Genomic DNA, 20,438 nt, shown 5'->3' with positions numbered 1-20,438 from the left:
ACGGGTTATGTCGGGATTGAAAAGAAAAAAGCTCCTTGGGTTATGCCAGGGAGGTCCACGGGTTATGCCGGGATTGAAAGAAAAAGGCTCCTCGGGTTATGCCAGGGAGGTTCACGGGTTATGCCGGGATTGAAAGAAAAGGCTCCTTGGGTTATGCCAGGGAGGTCCATGGGTTATGTCGGGATTGAAAGAAGAAAAAGGCTCCTTGGGTTATGCCAGGGAGGTCCACGGATTCTTATATTCAGGAGCCCGACNGGGTTATGCTAGGGAGGTCCACGGGTTATGCCGGGATTGAAAGAAAAGGCTCCTTAGGTTATGCCAGGGAGGTCCACGGGTTATGCCGGGATCAAAAGAAAAAAGCTCCTTGAGTTATGCCAGGGAGGTCCACGGGTTATGCCGGGATATCTAGGGAATGGGGCCCTATGCTACCATGATTTTGGATTTTTTTAAGGCATAAAATGCAAGGAAGAATTTGGGGGGAACTTCCCTTTTTGTTCTGTTCCCTGCTGCAAAGCTGTTTCAGCGCTTGCGCATTTCTTTTCCTTTTTGGTTGCACCTGCTTTTTGCACAGTTGCTTGGATTGCACCTGTTTCAAATTTTCAAACAAAGAACAATTGTTAGTTTGAAACGGTGGTTGGTTTTGTGGCCTTGATTGTCTCAATTGCTTGATCTCGGCCCAGTTCCTGTTGAGAACCTCTGCTGCTTGCTGGTTTTGAAGATGAATCTCTTTCTCAAACTGAAAGGCTCAACTTTTGGGATTTCATGACGACTCGCCTGCGTGGGGCTTCGACCCTTTCACTTTATTCTGCCCATAGGACCTTTGTCCTTGACTTTCTTTCCTTCTTAAATAACTTTGATTTCAGAGCATCAACCATCATGGCCAGTCGGGACTGGCTTGATGCACCCGCTGAGGATGGGTACTTTTCTTTAGCTTTCGTTAGGGAGAGCCTTGTAAAGTCAGTCCTGCCACCTTTTCTTTGTATTAGTTTCGGGAACAGAGTTAGACCGAAAGGGATTTCAAGGAAAAAGTAGACAAAAGGCGAGAAAATGAATTTAAAGAGAAGCGTCCCTTTCGGGAAGAAAAGAAGGACTTATCTGGGGTGCATGCAGGCTTCAAATAGACATGACATGCTTCTTGGACTGGATGCCCGACCCGCACAAACTTTCCCAACTTCTCATAAACTCATTGACCCGTATTTCAAAACCAGGGAATCTTGCCAGGACTCTTTTCAGTGATGGGAGATGTCTTCTCTTCGGCCGACGGCGCCCTTTGCGGGTTTTCGCCAATCGACCCCTCTCATTTCTCTTCTCACCGTCGCCCGATAGTGCTCTTTACAAGTTTTCACTAAACTGACTCTCTCATTTTCGATTTCTCTACTCACTGTCGCCTTATGGTGCCCGTAGGTTTTCACCGATAAGACTCTCTCATTTTATTTCTCTCAATTTGATTGCATCAGATTCCAACAATGGTGTTTTCCGATTCCAACGCCTTTGCCAATTGATCAGAAGGACTTGGACAAGGTTTGGGTAAAAGAATCTTGATGGATTTACAACTTTGGAACCGTTCTGGTGGGCTCATTGCCGAGCCATTATATCATCTGCCCCGGTTTCACTTTTTGGGGGAATTGGGATTTTGTTTTGGTGTGACTGAACCCCAGAGAGAGACTGCCTACGTATCCTTTCAGAATCAAGTCAGACGTAGTTCAGGGAAACCATTTTGTTTTTTTTCTCTTTTTTTTTCATCATTTTTTCATTTTTTTTAATAGTAACTTTCGGGTTCCAAAGAGGGTAATCAAGGAAGAGTAATCGGCTCAAAGGGTTTGCGAAAGATGGATAGTGTTTGGATAGTAAGAATGAAAGCCTTCGTCATCCCAATTGAACAAAGTCATTGCTGCAGAAAGCCTAGACATAGTACCTTTTGACTGCATCCGCATTCACAGCTGCTTTGGGATCATTTCCTTCGATATCGCCCAGATACAATGCTCCTCTCGGCAATATCTTTCCGATGATGTATGGGCCCTTCCAATTAGGAGCAAATTTTCCTTTTGCTTCCTGGTGATGAGGAAGAATGCGCCTTAACACAAGTTGTCCACTTCAAAGCTCCTGGGTCGCACTTTCTTGTTATAAGCACGAGCCATTCTTTGTTGGTACAACTGCCCGTGATAGACTGCGGCCATCCGCTTTTCATCAATTAAGGTTAGCTGTTCCAGGCGGGTTTTAACCCACTCACTGTCTTCAATTTCAGCTTCAACAATGATTCGGAGGGAAGGGATTTCCACCTCCGCGGGTATCACGGCCTCAGTTCCATAGACCAAAAGGTATGGGGTTGCTCCTACCGATGTGCACACCGTAGTGCGATATCCCAGTAATGCGAAAGGCAACTTTTCATGCCATTGCCTGGAGCTCTGAATCATCTATCTCAAAATCTTCTTGATTTTCTTATTTGCTGGTTCAACGGTACCATTGGCTTTGGGCCGATAAGGAGTAGAGTTCCTATGCGTTATTTTGAATTGTTCGCATATATCTCCCATCAAATGACTATTCAAGTTTGCAGCATTATCTGTGATAATAGTTGCAGGAATGCCTAAACGGCAGATAAGATGGGAGTGCATAAAATCTACCACAGCTTGCTTGGTGACCGATTTGAGAGTGATGGCTTCAACCCACTTCGTGAAGTAGTCAATGGCAACCAGTATGAATCTGTGCCCATTTGAGGCTTTCGGCTCGATCGNAACTATCGAGACTTTGGACTATCCGGACACATACTTCGTGAAATGGTTCATGCATGTTTGTTGCCAGGAGCAACAAGATCAAGTTGGTAAGGATTAACGCTTCATTTCTATTTCTATGGTCGATGATCATAGAAGCCCCTTTACCATTCTGTATAAATGGGCTATTCTATTTGTACAGATAGGGTGGAGGGGCGCATTTAATCCTTGTTTATCTATTAGTTTTCAGTTCTTATCTTCGGCGCGGGGTAGAGCAGTTTGGTAGCTCGCAAGGCTCATAACCTTGAGGTCACGGGTTCAAATCCTGTCTCCGCAACATCTTGTTTTGCCAAACTATTTTAGGGTTGACTCTGTTAACTAGTAATTAATTCCCGCCTTTCGCTTTTTGGGGGTGGAAGGAAAAAGAAAACGTAGGGGAGGGATAGAATCACTACACTATCACGGCCAACTATACCAAATCCTTAATTTAAGGATATATTTAATGCTATTTATGAAATTAAATAATAAATAAATAGTAATAAAATTACTTTATCTTGGATCTTGGGCGGATAGCGGGAATCGAACCCGCATCTTCTCCTTGGCAAAGAGAAATTTTACCATTCGACCATATCCGCATTTTTTTGTTCTTGATACACAATATGTACCCACATATATGATATATAACCGGATCTTTTTTGTGCAGTGCCGGGACACATATTCTCTTCGGAACGATTCCAATTATTTTTTTATTTAATTGTATTCTTTTTATTCAAGAAGTTTGACCCCCCTCTAATTTTTTTGTTTTCTTTATTTGATTTGCGTTTTCTTTGGGGACTTAGATTCCAATTTAATGTGTCTCACAACCGAGAAAAATTAGGGGGGTCATTTTGGTTTTGGGTCTGCGACGAATAGGTTCAAGAGATGAGAGAATTAAGGATACCCACCAGAAAGACTAATCCAATCCATAAGGATGTACCAGAAAATACAACATTTTTGTTACTTGACCAGCCATCAGGAGAAGCAAATACAACGGGTACGCTAATCAATAAGATTAATGAAGTAGCAATTAATGCAAAAACAGCCAATTGGAAAGCAAGAGTCATGCTTTTAATCCTCCAAGCTACCAACAAATGAACTATATACCATTTGATCCCTCTATCAGCCAAAAAATATTAATTGTGATAAAATATGTCATCGAGGGATTTTACTTTATCATGAATCCATTGATTCCATATGACTTATTACTACTCCCCCTTTCGCACTTTATTCGTACATGGAGTGGGGTGGGGGGAAATGGAATTTTATTTTTTATTTCACAAATTGGCATGCTAGATCATATATCTATATACGGATAGATAGATCGACCGGTGGATTCGCACCTGAGATCTTTCTACAGATAGTGGGGGTATCCACCCCTATGGCCATGTTCTATTCGGAGGAATAAAATAAAAATAGTCTTTCGGAGAGATGGCTGAGCGGTTGATAGCCCCGGTCTTGAAAACCGGTATAGTTTTAACAAAGAACTATCGAGGGTTCGAATCCCTCTCTCTCCTTTTTTGCTAATTGAATAGATTTTTTTCTTTAGTGGTTTTGCCCAACCTGCTATCCGAAAGAAAAGGGAATGGCTCGGCTATCCCACCTAGCCAAGCCAGAAAAATAGATTAGATATAAGTTAGATAAAATGAATTGAAAAAAAAAAGAAAAAAGGAATACTTAGGCTGATTCCAAGATGTATGATTGAATCCAAGTGATTTTTACTTCATTCAAGCATTGGATCTCCTGTCTCATCTCAATTAAGAGGGTTCATGGAAAGAACAGGTTCAAAGTCACGATCAATTCCTTTTTCAAATCCTGCTGCAGCTGCACGAGCCCTTCCCGCGTGCCACAAATGACCTACGAAGAAGAAGAATCCTAGAACAAAATGAGAGGTAGCTAACCAACTTCTAGGAGAGACATAATTGACTGCATTGATCTCGGTAGCTACACCACCCACGGAATTTAAAGAACCTAAAGGAGCATGAGTCATATATTCTGCGGAACGCCGTTCCTGCCAAGGTTGTATGTCTTTTTTCAACCTACTCAAGTCTAACCCATTTGGACCCCTTAGAGGCTCTAACCATGGAGCACGCAGATCCCAAAAACGCATAGTTTCTCCTCCAAAAATGACTTCTCCGGTCGGGGAACGCATTAGATATTTACCTAAACCAGTAGGTCCTTGAGCGGATCCCACGTTAGCCCCAAGACGTTGGTCTCTAACTAGAAAAGTAAATGCTTGAGCTTGAGAAGCTTCTGGTCCAGTAGGTCCGTAAAATTCACTAGGATAAGCGGTATTATTGAACCAGACAAAACAACAAGCAATGAAAGACGGCTAAAAGCCCCCTAAAACTACTAAGATAAGTAAAGCCTCTCCAGACCATACAAGTGCGCGTCGAGCCCATGCGAAGGGTTTGGTTAAGATATGCCAGATTCCACCAAGTATACAAATGGAACCTAACCATACATGTCCTCCGATTATATCTTCTAAATCGTCCACACTAACAATCCATCCTTACCCTCCAAAAGGGGATTTTAGTAAATAACCAAATATGATACTCGGGCTAAGGGTCAAGTTGGTAATTTTTCTTACATCTCCCCCTCCCGGAGCCCAGGTATCATATACGCCCCCAAAATAAAGAGCCTTGAATACTAGAAGAAAAGCACCTAGACCTAACAAGATTAAGTGAATACCTAAAATTGTGGTCATTTTATTTCGATCTTTCCAGACATAACCAAAGAAGGGAAAAGATTCTTCAAGTGTCTCAGGTCCCAGAAGTGCATGATAAATGCCGCCAAAGCCCAATACTGCAGAAGAAATTAAATGAAGTACTCCAGATACAAAGTATGGAAAGGTGTCTATAACTTCTCCCCCAGGGCCTACCCCCCAACCTAGAGTAGCTAAGCACCTCAGCGGTGCTTGAGCCCTCTCCTGTCTGAACCATGTGGGTTTCATATAGTATCTTTCTCATTGCCCCACATATTTCTTCAATATCTTCGGCCGTAAAGGCCTCATCATCCTTTTCTTCATTGTACTTTGGCTTGACAAAGGTCTCGTACAGATGTGGCAGTGGTTGAGGCAAAACCCATCCATCATTCTTCCTGTCGTCCGCCCATTTTATATCATCAGGAGTAGGTTGGAAGCCTACCCCGAAAAACTTCTCAGTGGCGGGCAGGGTAACTGGTTCAGATATTCCTTGCAGGGATTTCCCAAGTCCTTTCCCTAGTTTGAAGCCCTGTCGGATCATTTCTTTAGCCACCATGATTGAGGCATTAGAAAGGAAGGGTTGAGGGCAAGGGTTTCCTTCTTCATACTGGTCTGCCACCACAACTTCAAAGGCCTGATAAACTATGTGCTCGCTTCCTTCTCTTGCTTCGAGGCATGGAACTGATGGGTCGCGATAAATGGATTGTTCATCTTCCCCGTGGACTATGATTTCTTGATCCTCATGCTCAAATTTTACCATTTGATGAAGAGTGGAGGGTACAACCCCTGCTGCATGGATCCATGGCCTCCCAAAAGAAAGTTGTAGGATGTGTCCATGTCTAGTACCTGGAAGGTCACTTCAAAGTCGACTGGTCCGATGGTCAGAATTAGATCGATCTCTCCAATCGTATCCCTTTTGATACCATCGAAGGCTCGTATGCAGACATTGTTGGGACGATCCTTCCAATCCCAATTTCCATACGCTGTAGTGTTGAGAGTGGGCAGATGTCCACCCCAGAACCTCCACCCACCATAACCCTTTTCACGTAGTATCCTTCAATCTTGACAGTTATGTGCAGGGCTTTGTTATGTGCAGCGCCTTCCGGAGTCAAGTCATTTTTGCTGAATGAAATCTGGTTGATAGCGAAAAATCTTTCCGCCATTCTTTCTAATTGCTCTACAGAGGTCTCAGCTGGCACGTATGCCTCATTGAGGGTCTTGATTAGTACCTTCTGGTGTTCGGGGGATTTCATCAACAAAGATAGCAAGGAGACTTGTTCAGGGAACTTTCGAAGCTGGTCAACCACTTCATAATCCGCCATCTTCATTTTTTGAAAGAAAGCTTCCGCCTCTTTGGCACTCACGGGCTTTTTAGCTGGGAAGCGTTTCCTGGTGGCTTTGTTCACCTCTTCCGAATTGGAGTACTTTTCCACAGGGTAATTTTCTTGAACCTCTCCTGAGATTTCCTTGCCCTTATACGTCACCACTGTTTTACGGTAGTTCCAAGGCACCGTGGAAGGATCTGTCATGGGCTTCTGTGGCGCGCGGCCAATAACCACGGGCTCACTCAGCCTTGGTGGATTAACTGGCCCTCGCACCACATAAGCTCCCTTGGGCACGTACATTTGGGTTTCCTTGTTCAGTTCAAACCTCCTGGGAGGACTCAAAGTCATCTGCTTTTCATTGCGGCCTCGAGGGACATAGAGAACATCATCTTTGGTGGGCGTTGCCCCAATTCCCGCTTCAACTTTCTTTTCTGATTTTGAATGGGTGGCTTTGTTTTTTTTCTCCCCTTTGTCTTGCTTCGGGACCGCTTTTGGTTTTATCTCTGCGTCAGCAATGGCAATGATAGCTTTCAATGCCGGGTCAAATTCCTTATCCTCACAAATCATTTCGATTACTGGCCCGTTGTTGTGGGCTGCCAGCGGGTTATTAGTCATATTGGGGACATCCTCATCCCTTAGCACTATCTTTCCCTGTTGTATCAAGTCCTCCACGGCTCTTTTCAAAGTCCAACAGTTTTCTGTATCATGCCCCTCAGCTCCTGAGTGATAAGCGCACCGGATGCCCCGTTATAGGAGGGTGATTCTGGGTTTTGCCTGTTTGGAGGTACGGGCTGCAGCAGACCCATTTGAATAAGCTTTGGAAACATACTGGAGTAGGGTTTGTGAGCACGTGATTTTTGCCTCGCTTGAATTATTCCTATAAAATTCATAAAATTAGGATTTTTCCGTTTATTATTTGATTTTTAGAATTTAATTGCATGATTTTGTGTTTGTGTGCATTTTACTTGATATAATTACATAAAAAAATATAAAAATAGCACATTTGCATTTAGGATCCCATTTTTATATTTTTAGGTTTACTAGTTACTTAACATTACAAGAAAATGAAAGAAAATAACCAAAAATAGTCCCTTTTTATATTTTTACTTTTAATTTTGATTTTTCCTTAGTTTTCTCTTAAATTAGGATTTAGTTAATTTTTAAAATTAATTAGTTTAATTCTAGAGTTAAAATCAGGTCTTTGCTCATTTTAATTTTGTACTTAAACAAAAATTAAAAAAAAAAAGAAAGAAAAAAATAAAGAGAGAAAAACAAACAAAAGAATAAAGAAGGGTTAATTAAAATGAAAACAGGCTGGCCTGATTTCTTAAGCATTGGGCCATCTTTTAAACAAATTCCAGCCCAGACCAAATTTGTCCCACACCAGGCCAAACCCAATACCCGGTCCAGTCTTTGTTATATCAAAACGGCACCGTTCAGTACCATCTAATCACGATCGTTGGATCTCATCAATCCAACGGTCCGGAATTAACTAGGTTTAGGGTATTTAAATGTCGGAAGCCCCCCTACCCCCAAATCATCGTCTCATACACCCCAAATATACACTACCGTTCCTCCACCGTCCGCCGGCGTCCGCCGACGGCCGGAAATCGCCTCCGCCGGCGGCAGGTCTCCAAATACTCCCAAAAATACACCATAGCTGCTCCTCATCCTCCTCATTACGAATCCAGACTCACTTTTCCTCAAATCCCCTCCAAACCCCTCGAATAACCAAAATAGTGGTCGCCGCCTCCGCCGTACACGGCGGCGCCACCTCCAAACTTCCCCAAAATCATACCCTAGGGTCTCCTCACCTTCTTCTTCCCAAATCCCAAACCAATTTCCCTCAAATCCAACCACAATCCCTCGAATTTTAGATCTAGGGTTTGGTTTATGACTGGTTTGAGTTTCAAAAGATGACCAATGTTCGAATTGGTTCAAATAATGCTATGTGTTTGTTCTTAGCAAGAACAAGCACATAATACTATTTGGGGACCAAGTTCAAAGTCAGTCAGGTTAGGCCAGAATCAGTAAGTCTTTTTTCTTGTTATCTCTTTTACTGTTTTGCTTATTTTTTTTAGCTTTTGTGTTCTTATTGATTTTTCTCCAGTATATAATTTAGGGAATTTCAGTCTGCTCCTTGATCTTTTCTGTTTATTTTTGTCTGTTCTTAAAATTTGCTTTTTAGTTTTGATTTTTCTGTTTATTTTTTAGTTTTCTTAGAATTAATGTTGATTCAGTTTGATTCATATTTTGAGTGTTGATTTTTCGATGCATGATTCAGTGATTCAATATGTGTTTAATTCTGTTTGTCTCCATAGATTCCTGTCTAATTGATAATGGCCTGTAGTTGGCTAATTTGAACCATTAGGGATTAATTTAGGATAAAAATTAGATTCAGTGTAATTTTTGAAAGTTTTTGATAATCGAAATGTTGTTGATTACTGCTGAAAATGCTAGGACCTTTGGTTAATCAACCATGGTCACTTCTTGACCAAGGTAAGAGGGCTGGAGGTTAGTATAACTAGGTAATGTAATTCAGGGGTAAGGGCAGGGTTAGTATAGGTATTTCAAAATAGAGAATAGTGCAGTAATTGGAATTGGAAACCACTAAAACCTTCTAGATGGGGTCCTAATTTGAAATTCAGGAAGTTGGTAGTGTTACATGGCTAACAAGCCAATAACTAAAGGACTAAATAGCTAAAATCTGAAAATAAAAGGGGGACTTAAAACGTAAAAGGAAAATCTAATGCTGCCCTAATTTTGCCTATAAAAAGGCATACCCCTTGCCTTGTTTGACAAGTTTTAAAAATCTGAAAAGTCTGAAGAGGGAAAAATCTGAGAAGTTTAGAAGTTTATAGATCTAAACAAATTCAAAAAAAGTTAGAGAGAGTTACGGATTTCAAAAATTCAAAGTGTTAGAGCTTAGAGAAATCAGAAATCTTAAGTTCCAGTTGCTGAATTAACATCTCAGCTTATATAAGGTTGAAAATGCCTTGAATAGTCCTTGTGTTTTGGTAGTTTGAAGTTTCAGAAGCTCCCGGGTTAATTGCTGAGTTTCAATTTGGTCATTCAAGCTGTTTTTTTTTTTGTTGTTTACTGGTGTTATTCGCATTGAAACTATTTCCTGGACTGCATGATACCATTTTCTGGGCTTGAAATTGNAAAACCAGTTTACAGCAGTACTAGAAGAGAATCCTAAAACTACTGAAAAAAATTCAAAAAAAAAATAAATTCAAATCCTAGAACTTAGAGAAATACAGAAAAAAATCCAAAAAAAAGACCAAATTCAAAATCAAATTCTTAGAGTGATCCTAAATTCCATTTGTTGAGTTAGCATTCCAGCTTATATAAGGTTGAAAATAGTTTGAACATTCCTGGTGTTTTGGTCGCTGAAGCTTTAGAAGTTCCTGGGTTTAATTCGAGTCTATTTTGGTTCATTCAAGTCTATTTTTGGTTATTTGTTGATGCTTTTCCTCTGCAATTCACTCCTGGGCTGCTGTGATACTATTTTGGGTTTAAAATTGATCTTGTTGCTGCTGTGTGCTGCTGAGTTACTCTGCTGATCTTCATTTGTTTCCTTTGTTTCAATCTCCAGGTATACTCTTAAGCTCACAATTGAGGATTTCTCTCTACATATGTAAAGGATCTGAAATTCGTGCTGAATGAAGAGGATATTGGAACTAAAGTGTTTTGATTTTATTGCTGTTTGTATTTCTCACATTCCTGAATTAGAATTAGCATGATACATGTTGATTTAGGCTTTGTACATTGAATTTGAGGTGTATAAAAGGACTGTGTACTGGACTGTTATATGGAAACATTCAGCACTTAAGTTCATGTTAATTTAGTTGAGTTGAAAGCTTCAGTAGCTATTTTCAGGTTCCAATCCATGAATAGGTTCTATAAAGTTGTAATAATTAAAGTTTAATTGCGATTAAAATTCAGGGGTAGGTATGCTAGTGCATCAGTTTATAAACAAGTGAAAGTGCATGAGATTTGAAGTTAAAATCAGCATGTAATTTGGTTTGATTAGGAGTTGAATTATTTCATTTTTACTGAAATGGCTAAGTCTAATTATATCTTAAATTCAGTGTTAGTTATGTTTGAATTAGATCGTGAGCAGTACCTGTTGTTCGGCTGTTTTAAAAAATGTTTCAGTTGCTTTAAATAGTTCTAGTGGTATTAAACACAGATTCTGAGCAGTTTAGTTGATTTAATTATTCTAATTGGTCCTGGTAGTTTTAAATATTTGTAGTTGTTCTCAATTGTTTCATTTCATTAATTTCGAATTTAAAAGAAGTTAAAACACAATTCAAATTCACTTTCATACTTGTTGGCTGCCCAGATGTTGAAATGGGCCTGTCTAGAGGCCCAAACTACCGATCAGCTTTACAGCTGAAGCGTTTATACGCAGGTAGCCTCAGAATTCCAAACGATAAATGTTGGGCCTTTGTTCAGGCCCAATTGTGTCACCTTAGTCTTGTACTTAGTTACTAGAATTTAAATTCACAGCCCATATCTAGTTCTTATGACCTTAGCCAATTAGTCATAGCCTTAGAATAATTTTAAGAAGACCACCTTAGAAATATAATAGTCCTTGGCCCTTCAAGTTTAGTTTAATATCCTTTAAAAATGAAAATGAGGTGCGCCGCGCCAAATAAAAATCATAAACTGTGTGGCCCTCTTTAATTACTCACATTAAAATACTTAGAAATCGGGACGTGCCATTTAGCGAATTTTCATGGCCTCCCGCAAAGTTAATAACACGTTAGCCGCTTTAGGCGCGCATTTTAATAAATCTACTTTCCTAAAGTCGGGTGCGCATTTATGTGACCCAAATCCAAGTCCCAACGATGTTAAAATATATCAAAAACCACGGGTGCATTTATGTGACGTGGTTCAAGATATGTTTTAATAACGTTGCAATTCTCCTTAAAATTAAATAAAAGCGATAAATATTTTAAAATTGCACTATAGGTTGAAACATGTGTTAAAATCGGGTAATAGGTCAATTATGATAGTTTAAGCGACCGTGCTAGAACCACGGAATCCGGGGGTGCCTAACACCTTCCCCCGGGTTAACAGAATTCCTTACTCAAGAATTTCTAGTTCGCAGACTTCACTTGGAAAGTCGAAATTTCCTCGATTTGGGATTCAAAATAAACCGGTGACTTGGGACACCAAAAGCCAAACCTATCCCAAGTGGCGACTCTGAATAAATAAATAATCCCATTTCGAATAACGTCACTTTAATTGGAAAAACTCCCTTATACACTACCCTTCAGGGTGGTGTAATAAAAAAGGAGGTGTGACAGCTCTGGCGACTCTACTGGGGATACAAACCCAGAACTTCGGTTCAGGGTTTAAGAATTCGAGCTTAGAATAGCTGTTATGATTGGCTTTATTTATTATCTGATTTTCCTACATGTTTCATGCTAAATGTGCTAAATGCTTTACCGTTTTGATATTATCTGAATTGTATTTATAAAACTGTTACGAAACCCTTCTCTTCTCATCTTCGGGGAGTGCTCGCTGGTCGAGACTCCCTATTCTGTTAGTGTCATACCTTAAAGTAAGAAAGAGGCCGGACAAGTTACTAAGCCGGATGGCCTTTTGGTTCACGGTACGTAGCCCCCTCCTCGACTCGAGTTGTCCGCTCGGGTACACAGTCTAGAACATATACCCAGGTCTTGCACCTAGAAGAACTCAACCTCATGCCGAATCCCTAGTAGGAACGCTTATTTGCATCACGTGCATTTGACTTAGGGGACTCAACACAGGGGTTGGGTCCGTGTAGGACAGGTGACCTGAAATGAAAAGACCATCCTGATGCATCTTACGTGCTACTTGTGCATTTATTTGTTTCGGCTTGCATGTTGACCGGCTTCTAGAATAGGGACAGAAAAATCAAAAAAGAAAAAAAGAGAAGAGGGAAGAGAAAGAAAGAAAAACCAAGAGTGAGAGGTAGGTATTTTTAGAAAATTCTAAAACCCTGCAGAATTTTGGAGAAAATAAAAGAAAAAGGAAAATTTTGTTTTCAAAAATAGTTGGTTTTGTCAAATCTGACCGAACTACGTGGGTCTGATTCTCACCGGATGTAAGATACGTAGGCAAACCTCATCGGTTCCGACCTCAATTTTTAAAAAATCCAAAAATATTTTCTTTTAGTTCCTTCTTTAGAAATCTTTCCTTAGAAAATTCAAAAAAAAAAGTTTTTAAAATAAAAAATAGTTTCCTTCTTTCTGAAGTCTTTCATATGGAAAAAGAAATAAAAAAGAAAAATCAAAAGGAATAAAAATCCAAAATACGGGTTCCCTTTATTTTGAAGTATTTTTTTCAAAGAAATAAAAAAAAACAATCCAAAAAAAAAAACTTTCTTCTCCTTCTTTAAAAGTATTTCTTTCGTAAATTTTAACAAATTTTTTTTTTTTCAAAAATTGAAGTCCAAAAATTATTTTTGCTTTTCTTTAGAAGTACTTTTGTAAATAAACAAAAGCTCAGAAATTCAAAATATTTTCTTAAAAGTCCCTCTTCGAGAATTAAGAGGAAACTTCCAAAATCCAAAAATATTTTCTTTCTTCTTTAGAAAAAGAGAAAACGAATGAAAATTCGAACAAAAATATTTTCTTTTTACTTTTAAAATTCCCAAAGTTCAAATCAAAAGCAAATGAATTTTTAGAAGTCTTTCATTCAAAAACAAAACAAAATCAAAATCAAAAATCCAAAAAAAAAATTCCCTGTCTTCTTTTAAAGCATTTTTTTAGAAATTCCAAAAAAAAAAAAAAATTCAAAGATCAAAAATATTTTTCTTTTGCCTTACATCTTTCATGGTCTGAGTTTTATAAAAAGAAAAAAAAAGAGTTTAGTTTACTCAATTCCCAATCATCCCGAACTACGCCAGATGTGATTCATGCGGGGTCATGATACGTAGGCAACCCCCATCGGATTCGATCACAGCCATAAAATAAATTGAGTGAAAAATAAACTGAAAAAAAATTGAGTGAAAAAAGAAAGAGAAAGTGAAAAAAGAAAAGAGAGGCAACGAGAAAAAATGAGAGAAAAGGGCAAAAGGAAAGAATAAGTAAAGCCGGGATAACGCATGCAACCGTTGCAAAACATATAGAAACACATTTAACTGTATAGGTGCATCACAACCCAACGTGCGATTATCTATCTGTTATTTGCCTCAAACTAACCATTTGCTGTTGTCACCTCGAGTCCAGATTTTATAGAAACGGTGGTTGGTTTTTCGTGGTAAACTGGCATCACATCCGTACTTTACTAGATCAAAGGGGAGCATAGAAATGTCTTCGGAAATGACCTTGCCAGCAATTCCCATCCCAGAAGATAGCCTAGTCTCGGGCATCCCGGCCTCAGAGTCTGCAGCGGCTGAAGAGAAAAGGATCTTACGTCTTAAGGTCATGGAGATGTGGGATGCATGGACTAATGGAAGGGACCCTCCAAGTGCCAACCCCGGATTCCCCGAGTTATTTCCTAGAACAGGGGGTACTTCTAATATCCCCATCAGCCACCCGAATACCCCATTGGGACAGCCCACCATGTCGGCTCATTTTGTAGGAACACCTTCTGAGGTCCGTCTCCAGGTGTTCACATCAGGAGTAGCCCCCAATATCTTTACCGCTCCACCATGCTCGGCCACCATACAGCCTTCACTGCCTAGGCCTATTTTTGATCCTTCGGCCTTTACTTTTCAAAATCCTATTTTTCAAGTGGAGCCTCCTCAGTACCCCACATATACTTACCCGAAGCCACCTCCATATGAGTTCACAACGGGACAGGAAAAGACTCCCAAAGCTCCCGAACAGGATGAAATGGCAAAAAGGATGAGAAGCCTGGAACAGAGCCTAAAAAACATGCAGGGTTTGAGTGGGCAGAAGAGTGTGTCGTATACTGATCTGTGCATGTTCCCTCACGTGCATTTGCCTATGGGGTTCAAGACTCCGAAGTTCGAAAAATACGATGGGCATGGTGATCCCATTGCTCACCTTAAGAAATACTGCAATCAATTGCGTGGGGCTGGAGGAAAAGAAGAATTGCTCATGGCTTACTTTGGGGAAAGCTTGGTGGGTATTGCCTCCGAGTGGTATATGGATCAAGATATCTCTCGATGGCACATCTGGGACGACCTCGCGAGAGACTTTGTTAGACAGTTCCAGTACAATATAGACATTGCTCCAGACCGGAGCTCGTTGGCAAATCTGAAAAAGAAGTCCTCGGAGAGCTTTCGGGAATATGCAATCAAATGGCGTGAGCAGGCATCGAGAGTAAAGCCTCCAATGGACGAAGTCAAAATGGTCACAGTGTTCCTTCAAGCTCAGGAAACTAATTATTTCCAAAATACGATGTCAGCCATGGGTAAACCGTTCGCAGAAGCTATTAAAATTGGTGAAATGGTGGAAAATGGATTGAAGACGGGTAGAATTTTGAGCCAGTCCGCTATCAGAGCAACCTCCCAAGCCATTCAAGGCGGGTCTGGAGGAGTAGTAAAAGGAAAGAAGAAAGAAGAAACGGCTATGGCAGCATCGGGTGCAAGAAGACACCGCGCTCATAGACCCATGTTCTCGGAAAGAACCCCTCAACATTGCTACCCTCACCATGACATGGCTTATTCTCCTCAACTGTATGCGGTCATGAATGCTCAACCTTTTGTACGGCCGCAGCAATATGCCAATAGAAACCAAGCTCCATTTCCAAGAAATCAGCCTCCTCACCAAAACCACTACAATCCCCGTCCTCCACAGAATAACTTTCCCCCTCGTGAGCCACCCAGGAGTCCAAATTTTACACCAATCGGTGAACCCTACTCCAGTCTGTTTCCGAAGCTTGTTCAAATGGGTCTGCTGCAGCCCATACCTCCAAACATGCAAAACCCAGAATCACCTTCCTATCAGTGGGGTGTCCGATGCGCTTATCACTCAGGAGCTGAGGGGCATGATACAGAAAACTATTGGACTTTGAAAAGAGCCGTGGAAGACTTGATAAAACAAGGAAAGATAGTGCTAAGGGATGAGGATGTCCCCAACGTGACGAATAACCCACTGCCAGCCCACAATAATGGGCCAGTAATTGGAATGATCTGTGAAGATAGGGAATTTGATCCGGCACTAAAAGCCATAATTGCCATTGCCGATGCGGAGAGAAAGCCAAAAATAGCCCCGAAGCAAGATAAAGGGGAAAAGAAGAACAAAGTCACCAAGTCAGAACCAGAAAAGAAAGTTGAAACAGGAACGGGGGCAATGCCTCCCAAAGACAGTGTTCTTTTGTTCCACGAGGCCGCAAAGAAAAACAGTTGATTTTGAGTCCTCCAAAGAGATTTGAACTGAAAAAGGGAGCGCAGATGTACGTACCCAAGGGAGCCTATGTGGTGCGGGGGATAATTAAACCATCAAGGCTGGATGAGCCCGTGGTTATTGGACGCGCACCACAGAAGCCTATGACCAATCCTGCCGCGGTGCCTTGGAATTACCATAAAACAGTGGTTACATATAAGGGTAAAGAGATCTTGGGAGAGCTTCCAGAAAATTCCCCCGTTGAGAAGTATCCAACATAGAAGAAGTAAACAATGCCACTCGAAAGCGTTTCCCATCCAAGAAACCGGTAAGTGCCGAGGAAGCGGAAGCTTTCTTTTAGAAAATGAAGGTGGCCGACTATGAGGTCGTTGATCAATTGCGAAAGTATCCTGAACAAGAATCCTTGCTATCATTGCTGATGAAATCCCCTGAGCACCAAAAGGTTTTAATGAAGACCCTGAATGAACCATACGTGCCTGCTGAAACTTCGGTGGAACAGTTGGAAAGAATGGCAGAAAGATTTTTCTCCGTCAATCAGATTTCATTCAGCAAAAACGACTTGCCTCCAGAAGGAGCCGCTCACAACAAAGCCTTGCACTTAACCATCAAATGTGAGGGATATTATGTGAAGAGGGTCATGGTAGACGGAGGTTCTAGGGTGGACATTGCCCACTCTCCACACTACAGCGTATGGAAATCGGAACTGGAAGGATTCGTCCCAACAATGTCTGTGTGAGAGCCTTTGACGGTATCAAAAGAGACACCATTGGAGAAATTGACCTAATCTTGACCATTGGCTCGGTGGACTTCGAGGTGACTTTCCAAGTGCTAGACATGGACACGTCCTACAATTTTCTTCTGGGAAGGCCTTGGATCCATGCTGCAGGAGTTGTACCCTATACCCTCCATCAAATGGTGAAATTTGAACACGAGGATCAGGAGATCGTGGTTCACAGAGAGGATGAACAGTCAATCTATCGGGACCCATCTGTCCCATGCCTAGAAGCGAGGGAAGGCAGTGAACACATAGTTTACCAAGCATTCGAAATTGTGGTGGCGGACCAGCATGAAGAAGGAAACCCGTGTCCCCAACCCTTCCTATCCAATGCCTCGATTATGGTGGCCAAAGAAATGATCCGACATGGCTTCAAACCAGGGAAGGGACTTGGAAAATCCCTGCAAGGAATAGCTGATCCGGTTACCCTGCCAACAACTGAAAAGTTCTTCGGGATAGGTTTTCACCCCACCCCAGATGATGTAGAGTGGGTGGATGAGAGAAAGAAGGAGGGATGGGTCTTGCCACATCTGTACGAGACCTTTGTTAAGCCAATACAATGAAGAAGAAGACGATGAGGCCTTTACGACCGAAGAGATTGAAGAGATATGTGGGGCAATGAGGAAGATACTATATGAAACCCACATGGTCCAGGCAGGGGAGGGCTCAAGCACCGCCGAGGTGCTGTATATGGGACCAAACGCCAAGCTGCAGAATTGGAAGGCTACGCCATTCCCAATCAGGCGGGAGTCCCGGTAGACCTGTCCTGCCACTTTTTCTGCATCGCGAGTTACTCTAGGGTGTAACTCGGGTGTTTTCTTTAGTTTCTTGTCTTTTACTTTCCAAATGCAAACCCTGTTATCTTCAAATTCCAAGAAATGAAATCAATATTTCATCGTTCATCTCCCTTTATTCTTTCTGATTTCGCTATTCTTCTCTTTTACTTTTTCTTTCAGTTTTAATAAATGCGGCTTTAAATAACATGACATGCTTGCAGACTTCATGACCAGATCCAAACACGCTGTCTAACTGTGAAATAATGAACCAAGAACCGAATATGATGAAGAAGAGGCTTTTAGGGAAATAAATCGAGAATTGGAACAATTTGAGAATAAACCTAAAGCCAATGTCGCCGTCAAAGCAGCCAACAAGAACATCAAAAAGATTTTGAGAAAGATGATTTAGAGCTCCAGACAATGGCATGAAAAGTTGCCTTTTGCATTACTGGGATATCGCACCACGGTGCGCACATCGGTAGGAGCAACCCCATACCTGTTGGTTTATGGAACTGAGGCTGTTATACCCGCAGAGGTAGAAATCCCTTCGCTCCGGATAATCGTTGAAGCAGAGATTGAGGACAGTGAATGGGTGAAGACTCGTCTAAAACAGTTGACCTTAATTGATGAAAAGTGGATGGCTGCAGTCTGCCACAGGCAGTTGTACACAAAGAATGGCTCGTGCTTATAACAAGAAAGTGCGCCCCAAGAATTTTGAAGTGGGACAACGTGTGTTAAGGCACATTCTCCCTCATCATCAGGAAGCAAAAGGAAAATTTGCTCATAACTGAAAGGGTCTATACATCATCAGAAAGGTATTGCCGAGAGGAGCATTGTATCTGGGTGATATCGAAGGAAATGATCCTGAAGCAGCTGTGAATGCGGATGCAGTAAAAAGGTACTATGTCTAGGCTTTCTGCGGTGACGACTTTGTTCAATTGAGATGACGAAGGCTTTCCTTCTCGCTACCTGAACACTACCAACCCTTTGCGAACCCATTTGACCGGTTACTCTTCTTTATTTGCCCTCTTTGGAACCTGAAAGTACTATTGAAAAGAAACAAAAATGATAAAAAATGAAAGAAAATGATGGAAAAAAAAGAAGAAAAACAAAAGAAAGGAAAAGAAAACAAAACAAAAACAAAAACAACCAAAAACAAATGTTTCCCTGAACTACGTCTGACTTGATTCCGAAAGGATACGTAGGAAGCCTCTCTCTGGGGTTCAGTCACACCAAAACAAAAATCCCATATTCCCCCCAAAAAATGAAACTGGGGCAGATGATATAAAGGCTCGGCAATGAGCCCACCAAAACGGTTCCAAAGTTGTAATTCCATCCAAGATTCTTTTTACCCAAAAACCTTGTCCAAGTCCCTCCGATCAATTGGCAAAGGCGTAGGAATTGAAAACATCAATGTTGGAATCTGATGCAATCAAATTGAGAGAAATAAAATGAGAGAGTCTTATCGCTGAAAACCTACGGGCACCATAAGGCGACGGTGAGTAGAGAAATTGAAGATGAGAGAGTCTGCTTAGTGAAAACTCGTAAAGAGCACTATCGGGCGACGGTGAGAAGAGAAATGAGAGAGGTCGATTGGTGAAAACCCGCAAAGGGCGCCGTCGTCCGAACAGAAGACATCTCCCACAATTGAAAGAGTCCTGGCAAGATTCCCTGGATCTGAAACACGGGTCAATGAGTTTATGAGAAGTTTGGAAAGGTTGCGCGGTTCGGACATCCAGTCCAAGAAGCATGTCGTGTCTATTTGAAGCCTGCATGAACCCCAGATAAGTCCTTCTTTTCTCCCCGAAAGGGACGCTTCTCTTTAAATTCATCTTCTTGCTTTTTGTTTCCCTTTCGGTCTAACTCTGTTCCCGAAACTAATACAAAGAAAAGGTGGCAGAACTGGTTTTACAAGTCTCTCCTTAACAAAAGCTAAAGAAAAGTACCCAGCCTCAGCGGGTGCATCAAGCCAATCCCGACTAGCCATGGCGGCCGATTCTTCAAAATCAAAACTCTTGGAAGGAGAAAATCAAATTGAAGTGCCTATAAAGGCAAATGAAGCTGAAAAGGTTGAGTCCCACATGGCTAACCGTCTCGGCAAAGGTTTGAAAAGCCAAGGTGCCCAAATGCTCTGAAATTGAAGTTGGAAGAAAGAAGTCAAAAATGAAAGGCCTACGAAAGCAAAATAAAGTTGGAGAAGGTTAAGTCCCGCGCGACTAGCCATTACAGCAAAGTTTGAGGAGCCAAAAGTTCCCCAATGTTTCGAAGAAAAGAAAAGAAAAGAAAAGAAAAGAAAAAGAAAAAGAGAATCAGAAAGGAAAGGCCTACGAAGGCGAAATAAAATTGAAAGTTGAGTTCACCGACCGACAATCATGGCAAAGTCTGGAAAAATCAGAGGTTCTCCAGGGCCTGAAATGAATCGATCCTCAGGGAGCAAATAGTTGCAGTTGAGATCTTCATCAAAGAAGTTGGGCCGGGATCAAGTGATCAAAAACAATCAAGGCCACAAAACCAACCACCGTTTCAAACTAACAATTGTTCTTTGTTTGAAAATTTGAAACAGGTGTAATCCAAAGCAACCGTGCAAAAAGCAGGTGCAACCAAAAAGGGAAAGAAAGGCACAAATGCTGGAACAGCTTGCAGTGGGGAACCAACCAAAAGGGAAGTTCCCCCCCCCCCCCCCCAAGGAGAGATCTAGGTAAACTGGGAAGGAAATATATATATATATATATATATATATATAATATATATATATATATTATATATATATATATATATATATTTATATATATATACTATG

At 41.2% G+C, this 20,438-nt stretch overlaps 2 non-coding genes and 1 pseudogene across 3 annotated transcripts; 1 reads left to right on the top strand and 2 right to left on the bottom strand.

Annotated features, from left to right (window-relative positions):
- Nucleotides 1-2,971: 2,971 nt before the first annotated feature.
- Nucleotides 2,972-3,045, top strand: TRNAM-CAU. The gene has a single exon. It is a non-coding gene; the product is annotated as a tRNA-Met (tRNA).
- A 227-nt stretch (nt 3,046-3,272) lies between these two features.
- TRNAG-GCC lies at nt 3,273-3,343 on the bottom strand. The gene has a single exon. It is a non-coding gene; the product is annotated as a tRNA-Gly (tRNA).
- Nucleotides 3,344-3,690: 347 nt separating this feature from the next.
- LOC109242039 lies at nt 3,691-6,208 on the bottom strand (annotated as a pseudogene). Its single transcript, XR_002070346.1, has 2 exons — nt 5,778-6,208; nt 3,691-5,668 (listed from the first exon to the last, which is right to left on the bottom strand). The product of XR_002070346.1 is annotated as a photosystem II CP43 reaction center protein-like (transcript).
- Between the last annotated feature and the right edge of the window lie 14,230 nt (nt 6,209-20,438).

Source organism: Nicotiana attenuata, unplaced genomic scaffold, assembly GCF_001879085.1.
Source record: "Nicotiana attenuata strain UT unplaced genomic scaffold, NIATTr2, whole genome shotgun sequence".
Classification (NCBI taxonomy): domain Eukaryota; kingdom Viridiplantae; phylum Streptophyta; class Magnoliopsida; order Solanales; family Solanaceae; genus Nicotiana; species Nicotiana attenuata.
Note: the sequence above shows the minus strand (reverse complement) of the source record. Positions and strands in the feature narration are given on the sequence as shown.